The 9,232-nt window shown below is 47.9% G+C and overlaps 1 long non-coding RNA gene across 1 annotated transcript in view; it reads left to right on the forward strand.

The window, feature by feature from the left end:
- The window catches only part of LOC115065519, a 22,264-nt gene that overhangs the window by 9,206 nt on the left and 3,826 nt on the right, over positions 1-9,232 (forward strand). The window contains exon 2 of the long non-coding RNA XR_003845302.1: positions 6,792-6,946. This is a non-coding gene — a long non-coding RNA (uncharacterized LOC115065519). The remainder of the gene's footprint in view (positions 1-6,791; positions 6,947-9,232) is intronic.

The following is a 9,232-nucleotide window of genomic DNA, read 5'->3' on the forward strand; positions in this document are numbered from 1 at the left end:
ATGAGAAGATTCAGTCTGTTGTCCTAGCAATTGGGAGGTAGAAGTAGGAGGACCAGATGTTCAAAGCCAGCCTTATCGAGATAGCAAGTTTGAGCCAGCCTGAGCTTACATGAGATTGCATCTCAAACAACAATAAGAACCAAGGATCTGGAGAGAGAAAGCTCAGGTTAAGAGCTCTTGCTAAGAAATCACGAAGACGGGCTGGTGAGATGGCTCAGTGGGTAAGAGCACCCGACTGCTCTTCCAGAGTTCAAATCCCAGCAACCACATGGTGGCTCACAACCATCCCTAACAAGATCTGACTCCCTCTTCTGGAGTGTCTGAAGACAGCTACAGTGTACTTACATATAATAAATAAATAAATCTTTAAAAAACAAAACAAAACATGAAGACCTGAGTTTGAATCCTGATACCAACATTAAAAAAAGCTAAGTGTTGCCCCAATGGGTAACTCCAGAGCTCTCTCTCCTGCTTTCTCTCTCCCTCGCTCTTGCTCTCTTGCTCTCTCTCTCTCTCTCTCTCTCTCTCTTTCTCTCTCTTTCTCTCTCTCTGCCCCTCCCCCTCTGTTTTCTCCCTGGGGTGGGGAGGGGAGGACTACTTGCTGAGTGTAGGCCTACCTAGTTAAAAAACGATAAACAAAACAGCAACTAAACAAGGAAGGCAGAGGGAGTTTGGGGAGGTTCCCGACAGTTAGGGAGTGGTGTGCATTGGAATTAGGAACCTATATCTAGGCTGAGGAGGCCACGCCTGTGCAACCTATCTTGAGATAATGTGCAACCTATCATGAGACCCTGCCTCAAAAAACTGAGACCTGGGCTCCGAAACACAGGGCTAGCTTAGCGTGTGAGGCTGGATTCAATCCTCGACATGGAAAAGAAACAAAAAGCTGACGTCTGAGCTAGCTAGGGCAGGGTTTGGACTTGACTGCCCTCCATACCCTACCGTATTGATAAGTTAGCCAATAATACCACACGTGGGCGTAACAACTCCTAACTCGAAGGTTCGGCTACCCACACAGGTGTTAGAGCAGTGCTGTGATGCCTACGGACTCCATTCTGGGACTGAGAAGTCTGAGTGAGGTCCGGTACAAAGAACAACTATGAGAAGACTCAGCGTGGCAACAAACGCCTAGCAGTTGGGCAGTGGAGGCGGGAAGATCAAGACCCGGACAGCCTTAGCTTTGCTCTGGTGCTGTGTACGATCCAGACGGGGATTGCAGTTGTTGGCCACAGACAAGATTTGTTCTGCATGACACATGCTGTTCAGGCTATAAAAAAACGACACGGAGACAGAACTCGGGTAGGGGGTGGGGGTGGGGGTGGGGGTGGGGGTGATGATTCAGCTGACACCCAAATGATAGCAATGGGTGCTCCTGAAGGAGGAGCACTTGGGGCAGAGGGAGGCAGAGCTTAGCCTATGCAAGAAATGGAAAGGGACTCCCTGACTTTCTGAGAAAACAAAGAACAAGCAGAGGCCTGGTCACGAGGGACCTTGAAGGCTGTGGTAGTTTGCGTTTCCTTTTAAGATCAGTGGAAAGGTTTTTTTTTTTGGGGGGGGGGGAAGGGGAGCATAAAGTATCCTAAATACCACAGTGATTATTATTCCTGATATCCATGAAGAGCCTAAAGGTTTTCACTCTGGAGGAGGGGGAGAAGGAGGGACAGGGTGGGGGGGGTGGAGGCAGCAGCAAAGAGCCATACTCTCCCCAGGTAGAACCACTGCCTCCCTTTGCTGCCTACGAGTTCAAGACCAGCTTGGTCTACCTAGTGAGTTCTAGAACAGCCAAGGTTGCATGGTGAAGCGCTACTTTGGAAAATATAAGTTTGCCTGGACCAGGGTAAGGTATAGATTAGAAGGGGTCAAGAGGGGTTCTGGTAACTTGGGGATACCCTCACTCACCCTTGGGTTCCTGGGGTGATAATGGAGCTGGTTTCCTAATTCAGGCTGGCTGTGTTCACCCCTTCTCTCTCCTCCCATCCCCTCTCCTCCCATTCTCTCTTCCTTCCATCCTTCCTTTCTTCTGCTTCTAGATAGGGTCTCATGTAGCCCAGGCTAGCCCCAAACCCACAGTGTGGCCAAAGGTGACCTTGATTATCTGATCTCCTGCCTTCTTCACCTCTGGGACTATAGGCAAACACTTCTGCTTCCAGTCGCACACTAGGCAAGCACCGTGCCCGCCCAGTCACTGTCCTGTCTGAATCTTCTGCCCACCTCTCTGCAAATAGCAGCCTCCCCCAGTAGAGATCACAGGTAGACACAGTGAGAGGGAAGTTCAGCCTCTTTAATACTGGATTTGCCTCCTGAAAGTCTGCCAGACCTTGGTGTTTCAGTACATAGTAGTACACTTCAGTTTGCTTATATTATTATAAATACTGTGTCTGGAGGTGCCTGTTGAGGTTGGTTCCCCTGGAGTCACAGAAGGTAGTGAGCCACCTGACCTGGGTGCTGGAAACTGAGCCCCTGTCCTGGAAAAGCAACACCAGCTCTGAACCGCTGAGCCATCCCTCTAGTCCCAAGTTCACTTTGCTTTTCAGTCTTGAGACAAGTCTCCGTAAACTGCCCCAGCTGGCTTTGAACTTGTTTTGTAGCGTAGGCAGGACTTGAACTTTCAGTCTTTCTGCTTCTGCCCACCCCTATGTTGCTGAGATTACCAACCTGGACCACCAAGCCCAGCTCAATGGTTTTAATGTGTAGCTTGTTTCTGGGAACTTCGTGGGTATTCTCTGATGCTTGGACTAGAATTGTAGCGCTGCAGATGTGTATATTAACTTTTACAAGTCAGTGAAGTTTTCCCCTTAGAGGACCTCATTCAAATCTCTGTTTTTGGCGGAGTGTTGTCTACACCTGTAAACCTCATGTTCCGAAGCTGAGCCAGGCAGGTCTTGAGTCTAAAGGCAGTCTAGAATACACTCAAACACAGAACTAAAATAACATTTCTTTCTGCTTGAGGATTTTTGACTTATGTGGGTTATGGCAGCTGGAATGACTCAGGTTTAAGCTTATGGAAAGTAAGGCAGGCTTACAGCTAGGGGTTTTATCTTATTTTACTTCTTTTTATTACACGGGATCTCATGTGACCCAGGCCTTGAACTCCATATATGTAGTTGAGGATGGCCTTGAACTTCTGTTCCTGCCTCTATTTCCCCAGTGGTGGGATCACAGGCATGTACTACCATGGCAGGTTTATGTGGTCCCTGGGATCGAACCCAGGGCTTCATATGTTGTCGGGAAGTGATCCCGTGGAGCTACAGCTGCACAGCCCTAGTCAGGCATGTTCAAAGCTTACTTATTTCTTCTGCACAGTCCCAACACTCAGGAGGCAGAGGCAGGTGGATCTCTGTGAGTTTGAGGCCAGCCTGATCTACATAATGAGCTCCAGGAGAGCCAGAGCTAAAACAGTGAGAACCTATCTCAAGGAAGGAAGGAAGGAAGGAAGGAAGGAAGGAAGGAAGGAAGGAAGGAAGGAAGGAAGGAAGTTAAATCTGTCAAAGTATTTGTCAAAGTGGGGGGAAAAAAAAGAAAAAGAAAAAAACCAAAATACAAGTAAATGACTGGCAACAGAAAGGGTGATTTTGGAAAATGCTCACATCCCTTCACTGGCTCTGAGGGAGGAGAGAGGGCTGAAGAAAAGATAGGATCAAATCGGGTGTCCTGGGGTTGGGGATTTAGCTCAGTGGAAGGCCCTGGGTTCGGTCCTCAGCTCTGGGAAAAAAAAAAAAAAAAAACAAATTGGGTGTGCTAATGTATAATATGTAGCACTTGGTAAACTGAGGCAGAAGGCTTACAAGTTTGAGAGGCCAGCTGGCTGCATAGAGAAACCCGTCTGAAAGCAACCACAGACAATGGCCTCAGACTTGAGAGTGGCCACACAGATGCTACCGATAGATCGATAGATGGCTAAGGGGCAAGGATTCAGGAGGAGGCTGAGATTTTCCTTGGTTTTACTCTTTGGTATTTAAAAAAAAAAAAAAACAACAAAAAAACCGCCAGCTCGGCCTTGTATGCAAAACAGGGGGACTGGCCTGACTTTCCATGGCTCTGTGGTTCTGGACCTCCTCGGGTTTAACAGTTGGCAAAGCAATTTGGTGTTGGGGGGTGGGGGAGACACTGTCTGATCATCAGCTCATCTGGAACTGGAGTGTGAATGGTGGGCCCAGGTCTCTGTGTGGACACATTGACCTGAGGCAGGAGTTGGAGAGAGGAATGTAGCTGTAGCTTTGGGGGTTGGCGGATGTGGGTGACTCTTGGGAGCACTATGGTGGATGTGGGTGACTCTTGGGAGCACTGGCTGTATTGGGGGTTGGTGGATGNGGTGACTCTTGGGAGCACTGGCTGTATTGGGGGTTGGTGGATGTGGGTGACTCTTGGGAGCACTATGGTGGATGCGGGTGACTCTTGGGAGCACTGGCTGTATTCTAGGATGGCTGAGTTTGCCAGGATTGCCATAACAAAGCATTGCAGACTGAGAAGCTCAAACCCAGAAACTTACCAACTCCCGTTTCTGCATACTACAAGTCGGAGGTCAGGGTAGTGGCCAGATTGCTTCCTTCTGAGACCCTTCCTTGAGTTTTTTGATGGCTGCCTTCTCTGATATCATCACATGGCCTTCCCCGTGTCCTGATTAGTCCTTGTTGTAAAGGCACTCATCATATTGGTTGAGGACCCCACCCTGGTCTCCTCATTGTAACACAGTTATGTCTTGAAAGTCCTTATAAATATGGTCACAGTCTGAGTTACAAATGACTAGGACTTCTACCTATGAATGTAAGGATTATTAAAAAAAAAAATCTATTCTTATTTTATGTTGTGTGTATGAGTCTTTACACAAATGTCTCTGCATGTGTCACGCATGTGTGCCTGGTGCCCACAGAGGCCAGAAGAGAGTCTCAGATGCCCTGGAATTGGAGTTACAGATGGTTGTGTGCTGCCATGAAGTTGCTGAAAATTGAACCTGGGTCCTCCAGAAGAGCAGTAGTTTGAACCCCTGAGACAGCTCTCCATCCCCCCAACATGTGGGTTTTGAAGATGAAATTAAAGCCCTAAGAACAGATGGGAGAGAGACACTAGCAGAAGAGTACCAAAATCCAGGACAGCCAAAGGAGACGGGTGCCTAGAGAGAGATCGGAAGTATTCGGTACAGAGTGGTGAATGCAGGTGGACCCTGGCTGCTCACTGGTGTCAAGGCCACTTCAGCAGAGCTGGCAGGATGCTCTGGGGAGTTGAGCATAAGCCAGTGAGTGAGGAGGGGAGGGAAGGATGGGACGCAGCTTCTGCTTTCCCCTCCCGCACAGTGGATTCTTTCTGTATATCACCGAGAGAATTCATTTCTTTTTATCCATTCCTCTGATATTCCAAGGCCTTAGGTTTCTTTTTAGAAATTCTGAGGAAAGGTCTGCGTTCTAGGACGCCGACTCCAAAGTTACCTAGGTGATTCAGTGCTGGGAATAAACCAGGATGAGAAGAATGTCTAGACTATTCTTTCTGTCGTCTAGAATATCCTTACTTCTGGGAGGAAGGGGAGGGGAAGAAGGGAGACAGAGGAGAAGGAGCAAGGACAGGAAGTATGAGCTGAGCTGTGACTGTGGTTCACTCACTGGTGTGCTCGCTTGTCATATATGAAGCTTCGGGTTTGGTCTCCAGCACCTTATAAACTAGGTATGGTGGCACCTGTAGTCCTAACACTTGGTAAGTGGAGGCAGGAAGTTCAAGGTCATCCTCAATTCAAGTTCCAGGTCCATTTTGTCTCTGTGTGTGACTGTTTCTCACATATATGCACCCCTAACCCCCCCCCCCAAACCTTCAGGCTTCTGGGTATTGTAGTGCATACCTTTAATCCCAGCACTTGGGAGGCAGAAGGAGGAGGATCTCAGTGGGTTCAAGACCAGCCTGGCCTACCTAGTTTTCCAGTCTAGCAAGGGATACATAGTGAGACCCTATCTCAAACAAATGAAACAAAGGCTAAGTCAAACTTGGTAGTGGGACCCTGAAGTTACAGCAGGCCCAGGAAGCTGAGGAGAGAGGATTGCTTGAGAGCAGGAGTTGAAGGCCAACTGAGGCAACTTAGCAAGAACCCATCTCAAAAATGAAAGGAAGAAAAGAGCTCTTAGGGTTCCTATGGGTTATAACTCCATGGTAGAGCAGTACATAGCTCCCATGCACAAAGCCCTGGTTCAAGCCCAGGACTAACAGTGAAGGAGCAAATTAATGATGAGTGTCTTGCTGAGCCCCTCCTCTGAGTTAGTACAGTGTGAGAGGCCAGAAGGAAGCAGTACCGAAGCAAACATCAAGGATTTATTGATTGCTCATGCAATGCTGTGTCCTGTGCTGGGCACTTAGTGTGCATCCTGCTCTCAAGGACTGCTGCCGTGGCTTCTTATTGACAGGATAATTTGATGACTCCCTGAAGGTCCTGGGCGGGCAGTGAGCTCCTAAGACCCAGTCTTTGTTCCTACTGTAGCTTCGCCCCAGGCTCCTAGGCAGCTTCTCTGGATAGTCAGAGCTGCGGGGCGGGGTTGTGGTGGGTATGGTGAGTCGGCCTGCGCAGAGCATCACAGTCCTGCTTCCTGTGGTCCATCCTGTCCTTGGCCTGTGAAAGGACACGTTGTAGTGGACAGATGTGGGCTGGAACAATGGTGCCACATCACTGCTGAGTGTGCGTTCACATCAGTCCCTGTCTGAGGCTCGTCACAGTGCCTGTCCCCTTGTCACATTTTTATCCCTCTAGCCCCATTGAAAACAAAACAGCTGGGATTGTGTCTCATGAACCCAAACTGTGTTTCCTTCCTTCTCAGGGTCACCTAAGAACACAGCTGGTTTCTGGAGTATTCTTCTCCATGTCCAGGATTTCCTCTGTGCTTCCAGAGAAAGGGAGATGCCTGCCTCTGGGACAGCATACAGAACAGGTTCAGGAAGAGACAGCCCAGGGACCCTTTTCTTCTATTTTGAGGTGAGGAGGGAGGTTGGCCCGATACTGAATGGTGAGTAAGTCAGTGGATGCATTATGGAACTCTGTATCCATGTGGCAGAACCTGAAATAGAACCAAAAGAGAAAACTCGCTTTCTCTCTGGTCTAATGTAGCATTCAGGAACAATGAAGACTTAAAGAGTCCACAGAGCTATGTATATAAGGATGTTCATTAGAATGTTCTAGTATTAGCAACCTACTAATGCAGCCCCACGTGGAGGGGGCTGATGAAATCTGTGGCCATTAAGCTGTGGGTGGAGGACCTGTGAGATGTGGGCATTGAAAAGTGCTCGAGGTGTGATAGGGCAGAGGTGTGATGGCACACATTTGTAATCTTAGGAGCATCGGGAGTTCAAAGCCAGCATGGACTATATCTCACACACACACACACACACACACACACAGAGAGAGAGAGAGAGAGAGAGAGAGAGAGAGCGAGAGAGAGACTAATTACTTAGAAAACTTAAAAAACGCATTGATTGGTACATGTAGAGGGGTGGAAATATTTTATTTGTGTGTGCATGTGCATGGGTATGTGTGCATGTGTGTATATGCATGTATGTGTGTGCTTCTAAAACCGTAGATATGTTCTGGAAATGCACAGGAATGCTAACTGGCTGCTTCTAAAACATACAAGTAGTGATTTGGGTGGAGGTAGTAAGACATCGTTCGTTCTATATTCTGCACTATTGTATTTCAGTGCCTCTTAAGAACAGTGGCCATGTGCTGCATCGGCACTATCGGCACTATCATAGCGACAATAAATAAAGGCTCGGGAGGCTCACAGAACAAACCCATCAGACCTCGGGGGATTGAATCCAGAGTGCTGAGGACAGAGCACAATAGAGTGGGACCTGAGACGGTCCAGAATGGCAGAGCTAGTCTCCAGCTCTTGCCTGCAGAAGTGTGCTTTGAGGAGTCAAGAGTAGACACAGGGCAGGGCCTGGTGGGAAGTCTCTATTCATAAAACTGACTCGGTAATTGAGAGAGTAAAACAGAGTCAAGGCCAGAGTTCAGTTCAAAGACCAGGGGGTGGAGCATCTCTCCCAACTGTCCATTCCTCATTCCTTGAGGCAGCTCTCATCACTCTCTGGCATATTTGAATTTTAACATGGCCAGAAAAGGACATTTTAACTCTTCATGCCTCTAATTACAGTACTTAGAAAACTGAGGCAGGGGAATGGCCACTAGTTCAAGACTAACCTGGGCTACGCGGTGTCACTCAGTCAGTAAATAAAGGTCAGGCCTGGTGGTAGCACATACTTGTAGTCCAAGAACTTAACTTGAGGCCTAGGAAGAAGGATCATGCGTTTAAGGATCGCTAGGGGCAAATATGTGTTCCAGACTCTTGGGGTCCACCTATCAAGACCTTATCCCATAAATAAGCCAATGTATAAAATAAGAGGACCTCTTGGGCCCCTTCATATCGAGAAATACAAAGGTTAGTTGGAGGATGATCACATCAAACTAAGTCAGCTTGGCGACTTGAAAAAGGCAACCATCAGCGTTGAATTGGCTACTTAGTACTAAATCTAAGTATTACTTAGATTTTAAAGCTAGGAGGATCAGCGAGTCTTGATGTTGCTAATGAAGTCAGTCCAGAGGAGGAAAGATTTAAACTAGATCTGGGTCCTGCATGGTGGTTCACCCCTATAATCCTAGCACTAGGGAGTCAGAGGCAAGAAGGCTCCATCCCAATAAAACAAACCGAAGTCAGAAAATAAATACATGTAGACTAGTTTTGGAGTGGTAGACTAGCTAAGCAGGATTATTTGGCATTTGATACACTAACTAGCTAGCTAACTAGCTCCATTGTATTGAGATGGGGAAGCAGCTTGCTTCAGCAGAGTGAAAGTCGTAAGTGAGCAGATCTGTCTGCAAGGGAACCTAGACAGCACCAATGTAATTCTTACCTGGAGTGGTAGGCTGAACCTAGACTCTCAGCATTGGAGAGGCAACGTTTAGGTCAGCCCAGGCTTATGTACCAATATCCTGTCTCACAAAACCAATCCTGGGACATAGCAAAAGGCTATGGGTTCCATTGGCAGCACTGCAAAATGGGTTATAACAGTGATTCTAGAACTAAGAGCAGACAGAGGAGCTATAATTTAAGGTGAATAAAAATGAGGAGCCTTGCCGGGTGTGGTGGCGCACGCCTTTAATCCCAGCACCTGGGAGGCAGAGGCAGGCAGATTTCTGAGTTCAAGGCCAGCCTGGTCTACAGAGTGAGTTCCAGGACAGCCAGGACTACACAGAGAAACCCTGTCT

The sequence above is a fragment of the Mus pahari genome, chromosome 15 (assembly GCF_900095145.1).
Source record: "Mus pahari chromosome 15, PAHARI_EIJ_v1.1, whole genome shotgun sequence".
Lineage (NCBI taxonomy): Eukaryota > Metazoa > Chordata > Mammalia > Rodentia > Muridae > Mus > Mus pahari.